The following is a 16,931-nucleotide window of genomic DNA, read 5'->3' as shown; positions in this document are numbered from 1 at the left end:
GCTACTAATTCGATATGTGGAAAAATCGAGAGATGTTTTAATAAAAACAAAGTAAGTCTTTATGGGTTGAACGATTTTCTTGTTTTCATTACTTGCGCGGGGAATATAGTATAAACTGTCAACATTTGTAGCCGGAGAAGCAAATATGGACTCAGTAAGCACTGATTGCAGTCACAATTGACATTAAGCTCTTAGCTATTACAAAATGTGCGTTATCAGGGTGAAGAAGCGGAAATTAACAGTGGAGAGCGGGTTCATTACATAGCACTTTTAGAAAAGAAACCAAAGTGATTCCATGACAGACCACAACATAGATCAAGGGAAGCCCTTGTTAATCTGTCTTTAAGCTTGCAGCTGAACATCAATAAAGCCTGCTGCATCAGCAAGTGACACCACACTGTAACGCCTTTTTTCGTAACAGAAAGAAATTTGCACTTTAACGTAATGAAATTCAGGAGGTTTAAGAAATTGAATCATAAGTTTACTACCAATTTTAATATGTTTTGTAGTGTGGTAAATTGCCAGTTGATAACACCTAATAAATTTACTTGACTGCAGTGTATTTGCAAGCAAAAATAATGAGGAGGCCCTCCGAATAAAAGTTATGACTGATTACCCGTTACCTCGTCACTGAGCATCAGCAATAGTGATGAGAGTGTCAACAGGCCAAAAAATTCCGTTCATTTTTTGCTTGCGTCCAACAGTACAGAAATCAGTTTCCATATTTTGGACAAGAGGATAATAGCTAGTCATTTTAACAACATATGTTTGTATGTAATCTGTTTGCTCAATATGCTTATAAAATAGCTCCTCCAAGCCTCATTTGCATTTTCGCAGTACCTTTTTGCTCTTATATTGAGCAATAAAACGATTAATCTGTCATTGTACATGATTCTTACCCAGGGAATGTTACTGTAAATATTTTAAAAAAAGGAAGAACAACTTTCTTCTGTTCCAGTCCTTTCTAGGACAGATTTTTCAGCACCTAGATCAAAGCCTCGAAGGTAGATAGCGCTGTGCTTCACTGTATGTACACTACAGCTTTACCAATGCCTTCAGTTCTCATCTACTCCTAGCATCTGAGTACAATCTGGTTTATCACATTAGGTGAGGAAATAACATGACAGTGTGCAGCATATTGCTGCTTCTAAGGGAGGTCCCTGGCATCTGGGCAAGCAGCAGGATATGGGGTCATTAGATTTAATATGTTTTGTTTCCAAAGGAACATGTCATCTGAAGATATTGTCATGGAATAAGCCAGTAGATAGTTCACAGAATGTTCATAAAAGTGTAAAAATTAAAAACTAAATAAATAACACCATAGAACTGTAGGCTCTAATCAATTGTGAGACACTCAAGGACAGAAAAAGAGAATCTGTCATAAGAAAGCCTTTCAAGTCAGATTTCAGAATCTTAGGTTTACGTGTCAGGTCTGTTAGTTTTATTTGAAGCCTACTGAAAATGGAACTTGCGGATTAGTATGCATGTATTTGTACAGTGCATAATGAAGTATTGTCTGATGTTCACTGAGTGAATGCTGCAGTCCATATTACTAACCACAAGTCCCATCAGACAGTTATGTACAAGGATGGTAGAGTTAAGATTCTGAGGTACATGAACAACAACTTGCATGCAATTCGGAAACTATCACATCAAGTAATTACAATCACACACTGCAAACTACTGTAAAGTGCATGGTAGAGGGCAACTCCAATTTACCAAATTTTTTTTTTTTCATTCTACTTAAATGCAACTACGGACACTATAATGTGTCTAATCTTGTGTTTGTGGTCCCTATGAGAGGGATACATAGAGGACTGCACTATGTTCTGCATTTATGGTCATTTCATCTTTTCTGAGAGGCACATTTCCAGACTGTTTAAAAATTGTTAAACTGGTCTCTCTTCACAAGAAAGGAGACAAATCAAATACAGAAAACTGTAGACCACATACATGTATTGTTATCATAGAAAAGGTAATGTTTAATATGTTAATGAATTTGTTGAAGAAAAACAAAATTCTCACTTATATTTAGCATGGAGTCATGAAAAATAAATCGACATCTAGTGCCAGCTATGATTTTATACACAATGCCCTGCAAACAATGAATAAAAACAAAATGCCACTAGCATTTTTTATGCTTAAGTAAAGTTTTTGCCTTACTGGACCACGACATACTGCTGGACAACCTCCAAGTACATGGCGTTAGAGGCACTGCACTAAAATGGTTTGTATCAAACTTGACAAACAGGAAACAGAAAACACAAATAAAACATGAACAAAAGTAAAATACTAGGATATGTTTCTCAGTTGTAGAAATTGTAAGAAACGGAGTCCCTCATGAATCCATTCTTGGACCAGTTGCCTTTCTCCTGTATGTAAATGATTTAGACCTGAACAGTGAATTACAAACAAATACTTCTTTTGCTGATGACGCACACGTCCTTGTTATAGGAAACACCCCAAGTCAGCTACAAGCAGCTGTAGATAAAACTACAACACAGCTAAATAGATAAACTACTGATAAAAAAAAACACCAGCAATCCCAAATTTCTGTGTAAAAGATGATGGTGATGGATGCGTACAATACCTGTGTGACAATAATCTCCAACAAAAGTTCATCTTCTCTGGAAACAAAGGTTGGTTGGTTGGTTTGAGGGATGAAGGGACCAAACCAAGGATCATCAGCCCTTGTTTCAGACGCAAACAGGGCTTAGAGGAAACCAACTCCCAAAGTAAGTTTGTTAAAGGAAAAGGGGGAAAATGAATGTGGAACCACACCTAAAAAGAAAACGAGTGGTATAAACTGGAAACAGAGGTTTTAGACGTATGACCTCAGAATAACTGAAATGGCATACACTTATAAACAAATAAATGGAACACTAAATAAAATAAGTTATGGTCTATGATTACTCTCTGTTAAAGAAAGTTTTAACACTGTTTGAATTGCCAACTATGTTCCATAGCATGCTACTGTACAGAATTATATTCTGGAGCAATACCCCATCTAGTTGACTAATTTTCCTAACCAGAAAGAACTATAATATCAATGCAACAAGCTCAACAAATAGATTGTTGCAAACCCCTCTTTCAAAAGTTGTCAATCCTCCCACTTTACTGCGTACATACTAGAACTCTGTAAGTGTCTTAGAAAGAATTTAAAAGATAAGCAAAAATTTTAATATCTATGAGCATGATACAAGACAAAAGAAAAGGCTTCATGTCCAGTCAGTAAAGGAAATTGGCTTACAAAACTTCCACAACAAACAGTGGTATACAGATTTACAACAGTATTCTACATAAACTAAAATCGTATGATCAATCACAGTCTTTTGAAAAACGCTAAACACATTCGTATCAGATCATTGCTTCTATTCAGAATCAAAATTTTAGAATACTTGAGATAAAAGAGATTTGAAACAAGACAGCATTGCTACTGCAAGTAGTGCAAGCTCTTTTGTTGATAAAGCTAAAATTTATGCATCTCCTGAAATATACTGTATTTTTACTGTGTTGTGTACACTGTTTTGTTTTGTGTTTGTTCTGTGTTCCACAACCTGGAGATTTCTTCTTCTTCTTCTCCTTTTTTTTTTATGAATAAATAAATAAATTCTCACTCAATACTGGTTCTTGAAACTTTGTAACTAGGATTTCACATAACAGTTGACAGCTATCTTCTGTACAGAATGTCCAACATAGGAGGATAGGCAGCAGTATAGGCTGTTTATTTAGAGATGATAATAAGACACAACTCCATCCTGAACCTGATGGACAAAAAACAGGAAACAATAGGAGACTTTATTGACTTGTCAAAAGCTTTTGACATGGTGGACCATAAAATTCTGCTATCAAAGCTAGAAAGATATGGTATTCGAGGTCTGTCCAACAAGTGGATCAGTTCCTTCCTGACAAATCGTATGCAGGCAGTGTGCGTCAAGCACACAAATATTGAACTAAAAATGGTATCTAATCACTTATCTGACTATAAACAAATAAAATGTGGTGTACCCCAAGGATCCGTATTGGGACCCCTTCTGTTTCTTCTGTACATAAATGATCTAAGCTTAAATGTTGATGCACACAAAACAATCATATTTGCAGATGACACCACGATTCTACTAAAAGGAGACGACGATGAACAGTTACAGCAGACAGTAAACACGGTCACGAAACAACTTAGCAGCTGGGCACTGAGTAATCAGATTGTAATAAACAGTAAGAAAACCGTTGCTCTAAAATTCCACAATGTTCCTAACAAGGACATGTTTATCCCATCAGTCCCTATCAATGACGAACCAGTTGGTAACAGTACTGAAACCAAATTCTTAGGACTTTGGCTGCAGAGTAACATCAGATGGAATAAGCATATAGAATATCTCAATGCAGAACTGAGCAAAACATGTTACCTTCTTTGTTCACTAAAATCACGCTGTAGTGAGAAAACAGTATTGAATGCATATCATGCGTACTTTCATTCTCGTCTTAGATATGGGGTCACCTTCTGGGGAAACTCTAAAATAACTAATAGCACTTTTAAACTACAAAAAAGGGCCATTAGAATCTTGTTTGGGTGCAAGCCTAGAGACTCTTGTAAACCCCTGTTTAAGAAATCTGGTATTCCCCCATTACCGTGTGTATACATTGTGGAAACCCTTTTGTTCTTTAAATTAAATGTAATAGGCAAGGACCGGAGACTGCAAAAAAACTGTGATATACATGAGCACTTTACCAGACAAAACAGAAACTTACATATGACTCAAATCAGCACAGCACTGTGCCAAAAAGGTACTTTTCACATGGGAGTTAAGCTTTATAACAAACTTCCTGAAAACATAAAAGCTATCGCTGAGGTCAATACATTTGGACAATCTCTAAAGTCATATTTACAGCATCACTGCTTTTACTCCATTGAAGAATATTTAAATTTATGAAATGTGTTATATAAATACTTATGTGTAAAGAGTATTATTGTGAGCTTAAATATGTATGCCTTGAAATGACTTTCAGCCTGTATATTTATAACTTGACTTGTCCAATGTCTTATGCATAAGCTGCTATGTAGACAACAGGACCAATAAAATACAATCTACAATCTGACACAAAAGAGCTTTATTTGGAAGGGATACAGATATTATGCATAGAGTGGAGGCGTAATGGGAAACTTCAACCTCTTACGATCGGACAGTCGTATGTCGAGGCCAGCAACTGAGAAAGGGAGCAGCCTCCCAGGCCTGCTAGAGGTGAAACTTGCCTGATCTGGTTTGGGGGAAGCTCACTGGTTGCCTGCGGTCCCGCACGACCAGCCGCATTGGCACTGGCAGTACAGCAATGTTCCCTCCCACTCCCTGACCTGGGTCAGTCAGAAGGAGCAAAAGTAATGAGACTGTTACAGTATTTATTAATAATTACACAAAGTACATTCTTCCCCCTCACAGATGCCCACATGACAAATTTTGCTCTTAATGGATGCTCGTAACCAATAGAAAAATTTGATGGCGTTACATTCGCAGTATACAATTTGTGAAGATCAGTAAAACAACAATAACAACAGCAATTATGTAACTGGTCTTCCAATGAACAGTGATTGTGGCTCGGCTATGCAACTGAGATGGTAGATGAAAAATAGCAGCCCAAGACTGATTACTAATGGATAAGCGAAGATGAGCCGAAACCTGCACAGCGTGTATTAACATAGATCGAGGAATTACTTTATCGTCACTCTACAGGAAGGCTATAGAACATTGTAGTTTAAAACTTGCACCAGATCCATTTAGATGAGCTTTCAGTTGATACAGAGAAGATAAAAGTTTAGGGTAATTATTCTAATTTCTTCGTTTTCCTCTGTGAATGAGACATGATCTTCATGGGTTAAGAATGGGAATGAAAAATTCTGAGTTTAAAAAATCAAAAACCTTTCTTGAAATGGTGGAAAAATGTTTTTCCTTTGACTAAATCTAGTGGTTTTATCATAAGGTCACGTAACTAGCTACATATTTCCTGTCTTAAGTATTCTAAATGACTTACTGCAAACTAGACTTACAAAAATAAGTAGGAACTAGACAGATCAAGCATGGCAAAATTGTCTGTTTTATCTTTATTACTTAGCTAATAAAAATGGAGAATAAAGAGAAGTAGATAAAATGACGCTAACTTAGACTTTTTCCATACCACCTGCAGGGTAAAATGGAAATGTCGTGTGGCTAGGGCCTCCCGTCGGGTAGACCGTTCACCTGGTGCAAGCCTTTCGATTTGACGCCACTTCGGCGACTTGCATGTCGATGGGGATGAAATGATGGTGGCAAGGAAAGCGTTTCTGAAGAAGAGAAATTTGTTAACATCGAGTATAGATTTAAGTGTCAGGAAGTCATTTCTGAAAGTATTTGTATGGAGCGTAGCCATGTATGGAAGTGAAACATGGACGATAACTAGTTTAATGCTGAAGATTGGATGGGTAGATCATATAACTAATGGGGAGGTATTGAATAGGATTGGGGAGAAGAGAAGTTTGTGGCACAACTTGACTAGAAGAAGGGATCGGTTGGTAGGACATGTTCTGAGGCATCAAGGGATCACCAATTTAGTATTGGAGAGCAGTGTGGAGGGTAAAAATCGTAGAGGGAGACCAAGAGATGAATGCACTAAACAGATTCAGAAGGATATAGGTTGCGGTAGGTACTGGGAGATGAAGAAGCTTGCACAGGATAGAGTAGCATGGAGAGCTGCATGAAACCAGCCTCAGAACTGAAGACCACAACAACAACAAACAACTGTTCAATGTGCATGATGGCAGAAGTTTTGCATTCAGCTGTGGCACTGTTAGTTAGGTAAGCTCATCCATGAAGTACAACAACTGACATACACTTCTGTAAAAAATCACCAGTGTGATCCATTATTGAGTACTGTTCGAGTGTTTGGGAACCGCACCAGGTCAGATTAAAAGGAAGACGTCGAAGTAAATTTGTTACTGGTGGGTTCGAACAACTTGCAGGTTTTACAGTGACATTACAGGAACTCAAATGGGAATCACCTGATGGGAGGCAACATTATTTTCGAGGAACAGTACTGAGAAAATTTAGATAACTACACTCATGCTCATAAATTAAGGATAATGCTGATACACAGTGAAACAATGCTCTGGTGAGCAGTTTGCTGATTTAAATCACCTCAGGGTATGACCATGCGGTGCATTTGACCTGTGGTCATCACACTGTGGCACTGGCAGCAGTCCACATACGCAGAGGTGTGTTGGTTCATGTCAGAGTACGGTGCAGTGAATAAGTGTGCAGACGTTTTCAGATGTGCTAATGATGACTGTGTGTTGAAAATCGGTCAAAGAACACATATTGATGATGTTATGAGGGGTAGAATACTAGGGCGACTGGAGGCTGGTCAAAAACAGCAGGTCGTAGCACGGGCCCTCCGTGTGCCACAAAGTGTGATCTCAAGATTGAGGCAATGATTTCAGCAGACAGGAAATGTGTCCAGGCACTACAGTGCGGGACATCCACAGTGAACAACACCACAAGAAGACCGATATCTCACCATCAGTGCCTGCAGAGGGCCACGGAGTACTGCAGGTAGCCTTGCTCGGGACCTTACCGCAGGCACTGGAACAGTTGTCTCCAGAAACACAGTCTACAGACGACTCAGCAGACACGGTTTATTCACCCAGAGACCTGCAAGGCCTTGTCACAGGAGAGCCCGTAAATCCTGGTGTCAACAACACAGTACACGGTCATTGGAACAGTCGTCTCAGGTTATGTTCGTGGACAAATCTAGGTACAGTTTGAACAGTGATTCTCACCGAGTTTTCATCTGGTGTGAACCAGGAACCAAATACCAACCCCCTAATGTCCTTGAAAGGAACCTGAATGGAGTTCGTGGCTTGATGGTGTGGGGTGGGGTGGGATTATGATTGGTGCACGTACACCCCTGCATGTCTTTGACAAAGGTACTATAACAGGTCAGGTGTATCGGAACGTCGTTTTGGACCAGTGTGTCCACCTTTTCAGGAGTGCAGGGGGTCCCATCTTTCTCCTGATGGATGATAACACACGGCCCCAGCACGCTGCCATCACGGAGGAGTACCTTGCGACAGAAGATATCAGGCAAATGGAGTGGCCTGGTTGTTCTCCAGACCTAAACCCCATCGAGCACGGCTGGGATGCTCTCGGTTGACGTATCGCTGCACATCTTCAAACCCCTACGACACTTTAGGAGCTCTGACAGGCACTGGTGCAAGATTGGGAGGTTATACTCCAGCATCTGCTCGACCACCTGATCCAGTGTATACCAACCCGTTGTGTGGCCTGTGTACGTATACGTGGTGATCGTATCCCATATTGATGTCGGGATACGTGCGCAGGAAACAGTGGCGTTTTGTAGCACACGTGTTTCGGGACGGTTATCTCAACTTATCACAAATACCGTGGACTTACAGATCTGTGTCATGTGTTCCCTGTGTGCCTATGCTATTAGCGCCAGTTTTGTGTAGTGCCACATTGTGTGACACCACATTCTGCAATTATCCTTAATTTATGAGCATGAGTGTAGCATTTGAGGCTGACTGCAGAACGATTCTACTGCCAACAACTTATGTTTTGCATAAAGCCAACAAAGATAAGATTAGAGGGTTTAAGGCTCATACAGAGGCATTCAGTCAGTCATTTTCTCCTCGCTCTATTTGCAAATGGGACAGGAAAGGAAATGACTTGTAGCGCTACAGGGTACCGTCCACCGTGCACTGTAGGGGTGTGGATGCAGATTGTGTAAGTGTGCTATAACTGATCTATTCTTGTCCTCTCAAACCTTACAGGAGTAGTTCATAGGAGGTTGTAGTATATTCCTAGAGTCATCATTTATAGCCGTTTCTCGATACTTTGTAAGTGGGCTTTGTCGAGATAATTTGTGTCTGTCTTTGAGAGTGCCAGCTCAGTTTCTTCAGCATCTCTGCAACCCACCCCCACAGATCAAACAAGCCTGTGACCAGTTATTCAGACTTTCTCTGTATACATTCATTATCCCTCGTTAGTCGTATTGGGTGTGGGTCTGTGTAGTTAAACACCCCTATTTGCTGATCTTTGGGGGCTATAACTTCCTGGGCAGGGAGGCATCAGGAGACGAGACATATCTCATTCTACATCACCCCTTTCTATACAAACAATATCCAAATATTTAGTGAAACACCCAGAATGGAATAATGACAGTATTATGCAAGGGACAGATTGCTACTCACTATATAGTGGAGATGCTGAGTCACAGACAGGCACAACAAAAAGACAGCTAAACAAGTAACCTTTCAGTCAGAAGGCCTTCTTCCAAAGTAGACATCTACGATTAATAAAACTGAAACTGTAAATGAGGTACCATATAATGTTGGTTTAAGTATTTGTGCCCCTGGTAGCTGAGTGGTCAGTGCGAAAGAATGTCAATCCTAAGGGCCCGGGTTCGATTCCCGGCTGTGTCGGAGATTTTCCCCACTCAGGGACTGGGTGTTATGTTGTAATAATCGTCATCATTTCATCCGTATCTATGTGCAAGTTGCCAAAGTGGTGTCAAATTGAAAGACTTGCACTTGACGAATGGTCTACCCGACGGGAGGCCCTTGTCACACATCATTTATTTATTTATTGTCATAATGACAACCTGCAGTACAGGTAATGGCCTGTTCTCTTCGTGGAAGAAATGCTCCTTCTCTTTGTGGAATAACAGTTCCGAAGATGTAATTAATTCGTCAGTAGTAGAATTAGCAGTTCCGGCAACAGGACATGATATTCTAAGCTCACTGTGGGAGTTGGGGATATAATAAGAATGGCTGCAGATTACTATTCAGAGAGCATCCTTACTAGACAGAATATTTGAAGCTGTGGCTGACAATCTCACGTTTAGAACTGTTGAAAATCTGTCCACTGTCACTAAGGACAAATGGTAAGTACGCACAATTAACACTTTATCATAACAAAAGTATGTCAAAGTTGTAGGTGGCAGGAAATGGTGTATAACCAACTATTACCGATCTTAGTAAAAATGTGTTGAATCAAAGTGGAGAACACTTGGTGACAAGGAGGATTGCAACTTTTTTGAGCACAATGCGATTCTACGTTGATTCTGGTCTGTGCACATCAGATCCATAGAAAAATAAGTGTAAACCCATTCACATTGCTGTAAGGCATCTTTGGACTGGATAGCGCGAAGTCTTGGTCACTGGTAATGAATAGAAAACCTTACATTTTACAAACTATATATTGTTTTCAAATTTTCCACAAAACGAGAAAGGTATGAATTTTATAGCCTTCCAACTGACAGTTGGTGCAGATATACCCCTAGTTGATTCCCAGTTTATATAGAGTGTACATTTATCAGTTCATAATATTGGGGTAGATATGGAAGGAATATTGGGTGTAGCATTTTAAGTGGAGGGTGTACTTGAATAGTAAGGTTACTTAACATATGTAAAAGGCCCTGAGAGGTAAAAGAACTTCACTTAATTTCTGTTGGTGGCCCACTCATATAGAAGTGGATAAAGAACTGAGTTGAAGTTGAACAACATGTATGTTATAATACATCACTTGTAATGCTTAGCCAATAGTTAGCTTCGTAATAAGAGTGCAAATTTCAATTTGGAGAAAATCAAGATCATAGTGCAGTCTAATTTTAAACACATTATACATAGTGAAGGAAAAAAGCCGCACTTGGCAGATGACTTGGAATTCCTCATCGCCCAGTTCAAGACGAAAGTGTATCTAGGAAACCTAGTCCTGCCAATAGGTTTAACAGTTGTTGTTGTTGTTGTGGTCTTCAGTCCTGAGACTGTTTTGATGCAGCTCTCCATGCTACTCTATCCTGTGCAAGCTTCTTCATCTCCCAGTACCTACTGCAACCTACATCTTTCTGAATCTGCTTGGTGTATTCATCTCTTGGTCTCCCTCTACGATTTTTATCCTCCACACTGCCCCCCAATACTAAATTGTTGATCCCTTGATGCCTCAGAACATGACCTACCAACCGATCCCTTCTTCTAGTCAAGTTGTGCCACAAACTTCTCTTCTCCCCAATCCTATTCAACACCTCCTCATTAGTTGTGTGATCTATCCATCTAATCTTCAGCATTCTTCTGTAGCACCACATTTCGAAAGCTTCTATTCTCTTCTTGTCTAAACTATTTATCGTCCACATTTCACTTCCATACATGGCTGTACTCCACACAAATACTTTCAGAAACGACTTCCTGACACTTAAATCTATACTTGATGTTAACAAATTTCTCTCCTTCAGAAACGCTTTCCTTCCCATTGCCAGTCTACATTTTATATCCTCCCTACTTCGACCATCATCAGTTATTTTGCTCCCCAAATAGCAAAACTCCTTTACTACCTTAAGTGTCTCATTTCCTAATCTAATTCCCTCGGCATCACCCGACTTAATTCAACTACATTCCAATATCCTAATTTTGCTTTTGTTGATGTTCATCTTATATCCTCCTTTCAAGACACTGTCCATTCCGTTCAACTGCTCTTCCAAGTCCTTTGCTGTCTCTGACAGAATTACAATGTCATCGGCGAACCTCAAAGTTTTTATTTCTTCTCCATGGATTTTAATACCTACTCCGAATTTTTCTTGTGTTTCCTTTACTGCTTGCTCAATATACAGATTGAATAACATTGGGGAGAGGCTACAACCCTGTCTCACTCCCTTCCCAACCACTGCTTCCCTTTCATGCCCCTCAACTCTTATAACCGCCATTTGGTTTCTATACAAATTGTAAATAGCCTTTCGCTCCCTATATTTTACCCCTGCCACCTTCAGAATTTGAAAGAGAGTATTCCAGTCAACATTGTCAAAAGCTTTCTCTAAGTCTATAAATTCTAGAAACGTAGGTTTGCCTTTCTTTGATCTAGCTTCTAAGATAAGTCGTAGGGTCAGTATTGCCTCACGTGTTCCAATATTTCTACGGAATCCAAACTGATCTTCCCCTAGGTCGGCTTCTACTAGTTTTTCCATTCATCTGTAAAGAATTTGCGTTAGTATTTTGCAGCTGTGACTTATTAAACTAATAGTTCGGTAATTTTCACATCTGTTAACACCAGCTTTCTTTGGGATTGGAATTATTATATTCTTCTTGAAGTCTGAGGGTATTTCGCCTGTCTCATACATCTTGCTCACCAAATGGTAGAGTTGTGTCATGACTGGCTCTCCCACGGCCATCAGTAGTTCTAATGGAATGTTGTCTACTCCCGGGGCCATGTTTTGACTTAGGTCTTTCAGTGCTCTGTCAATCTCTTCACGTAGTATCATATCTCCCATTTCATCTTCATTACATCCTCTACCATTTCTATAACATTGTCCTCAAGTACATCGTCCTTGTATAGACCCTCTATATACTCCTTCCACCTTTCTGCTTTCCCTTCTCTGCTTAGAACTGGGTTTCCATCTGAGCTCTTGCTATTCATACAAGTGGATCTCTTTTCTCCAAAGGTCTCTTTAATTTTCCTGTAGGCAGTATTTATCTTACTCCTAGTGAGATAAGCCTCTACATCCTTACATTTGTCCTCTAGCCATCCCTGCTTAGCCATTTTCAACTTCCTGTCGATCTCATTTTTGAGACGTTTGTATTCCTTTTTGCCTACTTCATTTACTGCATTTTTATATTTTCTCCTTTCATCAATTAAATTCAATATTTCTTCTGTTACCCAAGGATTTCTACTAGCCCTCGTCTTTTTACCTACTTGATCCTCTGCTGCCTTCACTACTTCATCCCTCAAAGCTACCCATTCTTCTTCTACTGTATTTCTTTCCCCCATTCCTGCCATTTGTTCCCTTACGCTCTCCCTGAAACTCTGTACAACCTCTGGTTTAGTCAGTTTATCCAGGTCCCATCTCCTTAAATTCCCACCTTTTTGCAGTTTCTTCAGTTTTAGTCTACAGTTCATAACCAATAGATTGTGGTCAGAGTCCAAATCTGCCCCTGGAAATGTCTTACAATTTAAAACCTGGTTCCTAAATCTCTGTCTTACCATTATATAATCTATCTGAAATCTGTCAGTATCTCCAGGCTTCTTCCATGTATACAACCTTCTTTTATGATTCTTGAACCAAGTGTTAGCTATGATTAAGTTGTGCTCTGTGCAAAATTCTACCAGGCGGCTTCCTCTTTCATTTCTTAGCCCCAATCCATATTCGCCTACTACGTTTCCTTCTCTCCCTTTTCCTGCTACCGAATTCCAGTCAACCATGACTATTAAATTTTCGTCTCCCTTCACTATCTGAATAATTTCTTTTATTTCGTCATACACTTCTTCAATTTCTTCGTCGGTTTAACAGTAATGCGATTAAAGAAAAAAAAATTAGACTTCAGCAAAGCTGTAAGTGTGTGCAGCATGGTCAAGAACTGGCATTAGCAACTCTGCACTGTGTCAGAGCAGTCTCCTTAGCTCATTAAGATGAGGCAATGCTGTGGGGAATGATATGTTTACTCTCTGATGTTCAAGTCGTGTTCACGTCAAACATATTTTTCCCTTTAAAGCATCAAATTGTATCCAATTTACATCTACACAATGTGGTATCTTGTGTATTTTTTGTTACCGTTACGTTTATTTAAACATTGAGACATAACATGAACTTCTTACAGAGGTAAAAGATCACATTGTTTCAGCTGTGACACAAATAAAGCCAACAGAAAACGATAGTGGATACAGTATTGTTGTCTTTGTCCAATGATGTACCAAAAATACAACAGAGGAGTGACACTAGATTGCACATTATGCTATGCACAATAATTCCACTCTGTACATGTGACATCTAGGCTTATCTTCACAGAGCCGGAACATATTCTTCAAAAGATATTCAAAGCAACCACCATGCATCTGCAAACACTTCACCACTCAGTGGATCATACTTTACTGTAAATACGCAACACACCTGCATCCACCATTGCTGATGTGGAATGCATATGAACTATTAGGTCACTTACATCAATGGATGGAGTACTATAACCTCATTCCTTTAAGTGTCTCCACAAATAAAAATCTAGTGGATTAATATCTGGGGAATGTGGAGGCCACAACACTGGGCCTCCATGATCAACACATTTCCCTGGAAACTGCCACAATGGCAGTGTTCAACTTTTTCTTTAATTGCTGATTCTCCAACACAGAGTTGCAACTTACCACTATAGTTTCTCTAACTGCTCCATATTAAGCTTATTCACAACACAATTACTAAGAATAGTTTCAGCTGAAATAATTTCACTACATGCAACTTTCCCTGGCCCTAGTCTTAACAGTCCTTTGTCTCAATCTATGTTCTACAAATTTCCTGACTTGCACACAAAGGGTAAGTAATAAAATAAATAGCATGGTATCACACTTCAATGAATGAGGCACAAAATGAATAATAACAAACAAATATTGTCAAGAAATGCCACTACAAAAGTGGAGATATTCAGGCTTCATCTTGTGTGTCTGTTAAGGTGTGGATAAAGCTACATTTTAAAGCAGCTGTTCTCATGGCGTCTTCTCTTTACACTGACCTATGAGGGATGTTCAATAAATAGTGCCATACATTTTTTTCCTTGGTCAGTTTTGGTTGAAGAAATGCAAAATTTGCTGCAGGACATTGCAGAATATTCCATTTTGGCCCCTATAATTTCATAAAGTTCTGAAAGGTGGCAGCGCTATATGCAGCCTTTGAAGTGACGTCTATAATGGAGGCGCATTCCAAGCAGAGAGCTGTCATTGCCTTTCTTTTGGCAGAAAACCAGAGCATCACAGGTACTTATACACAGTTGCAGAATGTCCACAGAGACCTGACAATGAACAAAAGCACAGTGGAGCAAGGCGGCTGTCATCGTCATGACGAAGTTGCACGAACCTGTGATTCCTGCAATGTCGGAATGTGCAGACACTTGTGACCGTCTGTGCAGAACTGCACGTTATAAGACTGACTGTGACAATCTTTTGTCAAACACTGTCACAGGTAATAAAATGTGTGTTCATCATGTTGAACTGGAAACAAAATGGCAGAGTGGCACCACACCTCCCCTCCTCTGAAGAAAAAGTTCAAAGCGACAGTCTGAACCAGTAAAGTCACGGTGACTGTCTTCTGGGACTTTGAACGGATTATTCTGTTTGGTGACCTCCCTCACAGTGCAACGATCAGCGCTGAAATGTATAGTCTACCCCCAGGAAATTGAAGAAACGACTTCAGTGTGTTTATCACCTCAAAAATGCAAATGATCTTCCCCTTCTCCATGACAACACAGGGCCACACACAAGACTGCCCACCTGAGAGGAGCTTACAAAACTTCATTGGACTGGTCGCCCTCATCAACCCTACAGTCCAGATTTCACATCATCCTACTTCCATCTGTTTGGCCCAATGAAGGATGCATTCTGCAGGAAGCAGTACGTGGACGATGGGGAGGTTATCGATGAAGGAAGACGTCAGCTCTGATGTCGACCAGTAGAGTGGTAGCGTGCGAGCGTGCTGGCCTTCCCAGTAAGATGGCAAAAGGCCGTCATATTGAACAGAGATTATGAAACTTCCTGGGAGATTAAAACTGTGTGCCGGACCGAGACTCGAACTCGGGAATTTTACCTTTCGCCGGCAAGTGCTCTACCGACTGAGCTACCCGAGTGTGACTCGCGACCAGTCCGAACAGCTTCAATTCTGCCAATACCTCATCTCCTACCTTCCAAACTTCACAGAAGCTTGAGCTGTGGCTGGCTCGTGTTATGCTTTGCATTAAACCTTCGTTGCTATTCTGTGATTAGTCTCCCACTGTTATCGCAATTATGCCGTTATCCTCCCTCTCCATGAGTCGCAGCAGCAGCGTGTATAAATATTCTCACCCTTGTACCATCTTTGGCCTCGTGCTTATAGTTTCCAGCTGTGCCGTGTGCAGGCAGTCGGTCAGTTGACACGGAGCAGTGAGGAAGTCTGCCTGGCGCGTGTCTGGCCGGGGCCGCTGGCGGCATCTGTGTGCGGGCGGCGTGCGAGGGGCCGTTCCCGTTGCTACGAGGTCCGTGGCTCACCGATCCTGGACGTGAAAGTTGAGTCTTTACTTAATCTACCGGCCAGCCACAACTGTTCACATTTGTCATTTGAGTTTTGTTGTGGGCTGTTGGGACATTCGCGTGAGCAACAATGTGTGTTTTCAAGTTGGCGAAATTCTACCCGCCCTCCTGTGAAGTTTAACATGATTATTTTGGAATTGAAGTGCACCAGCGGAATCTTCTGCCTTGTGGCCATTAATGTTCCGGTTACCTGCCATGGCCATTGCCATAAATTCAGGCAGTGTATTTTCCTCATCATGTTGTGGCTATCCAGCACGGTATGCAGTTTGACAGCTGAATGTGTAATTTGTTGTGGGCGCCAATACCTTCTGCGTTGTTCCATTGAACTCCCTGTTGTGTGCTGGTCGGGGGGAGCGGAAGTTATCCTGTCACTTATTCCGTTGACTGTCTGTCGGTTGGGTTGCCGTCGGATTGAGAATTGTTGGGCTGACTGCCTGTCTCACCTAAGCGAGCATTAGTGTTTGAATTCTTGGCCGAACCTTAGAAACTTCTGAGCAACATTTGATGTGCTGCCTTTTCTTATTTGTCCTTGTTGTTTGATTATGTATGGCTTCTAGCCGATTTTAAATTAAAGTTGTTTTGCACTTGAGGTGTGAGATTGAATGGTGAATTTGGCCGGGAATTAAGTTCTAAAATTAATGTTTGGCTTGCTCTGTTTTTAATGTTTTCTTTACTCTTGTAATGTTTGTCAAATGAGTAAAGTAGTTTGTTCGAGTGCAAGTGACAGCCACTCATTTTGGCCCCTTTCCACAAATTAAACTATCTATCATGCCCTGTGGGTATAGCACGGGATCTCAAAGCTCTTCTGCGAACCTTGCAGAACTAGCACTCCTGGAAAAAAAGGATATCACAGACACA

The 16,931-nt window shown here is 40.5% G+C and overlaps 1 long non-coding RNA gene across 1 annotated transcript in view; it reads left to right on the top strand.

Annotated features, from left to right (window-relative positions):
• The first annotated feature begins 71 nt into the window (after positions 1-71).
• LOC124552708 overlaps positions 72-16,931 on the top strand; it is a 73,823-nt gene continuing 56,963 nt past the window's right edge. Inside the window, exon 1 of the long non-coding RNA XR_006967960.1 lies at positions 72-154. This is a non-coding gene — a long non-coding RNA (uncharacterized LOC124552708). The remainder of the gene's footprint in view (positions 155-16,931) is intronic.

This window comes from Schistocerca americana, chromosome 10 (genome assembly GCF_021461395.2).
Source record: "Schistocerca americana isolate TAMUIC-IGC-003095 chromosome 10, iqSchAmer2.1, whole genome shotgun sequence".
In the NCBI taxonomy this organism is placed as follows: Eukaryota; Metazoa; Arthropoda; class Insecta; order Orthoptera; family Acrididae; genus Schistocerca; species Schistocerca americana.
This window is presented reverse-complemented; position numbering and strand designations above follow the sequence as displayed.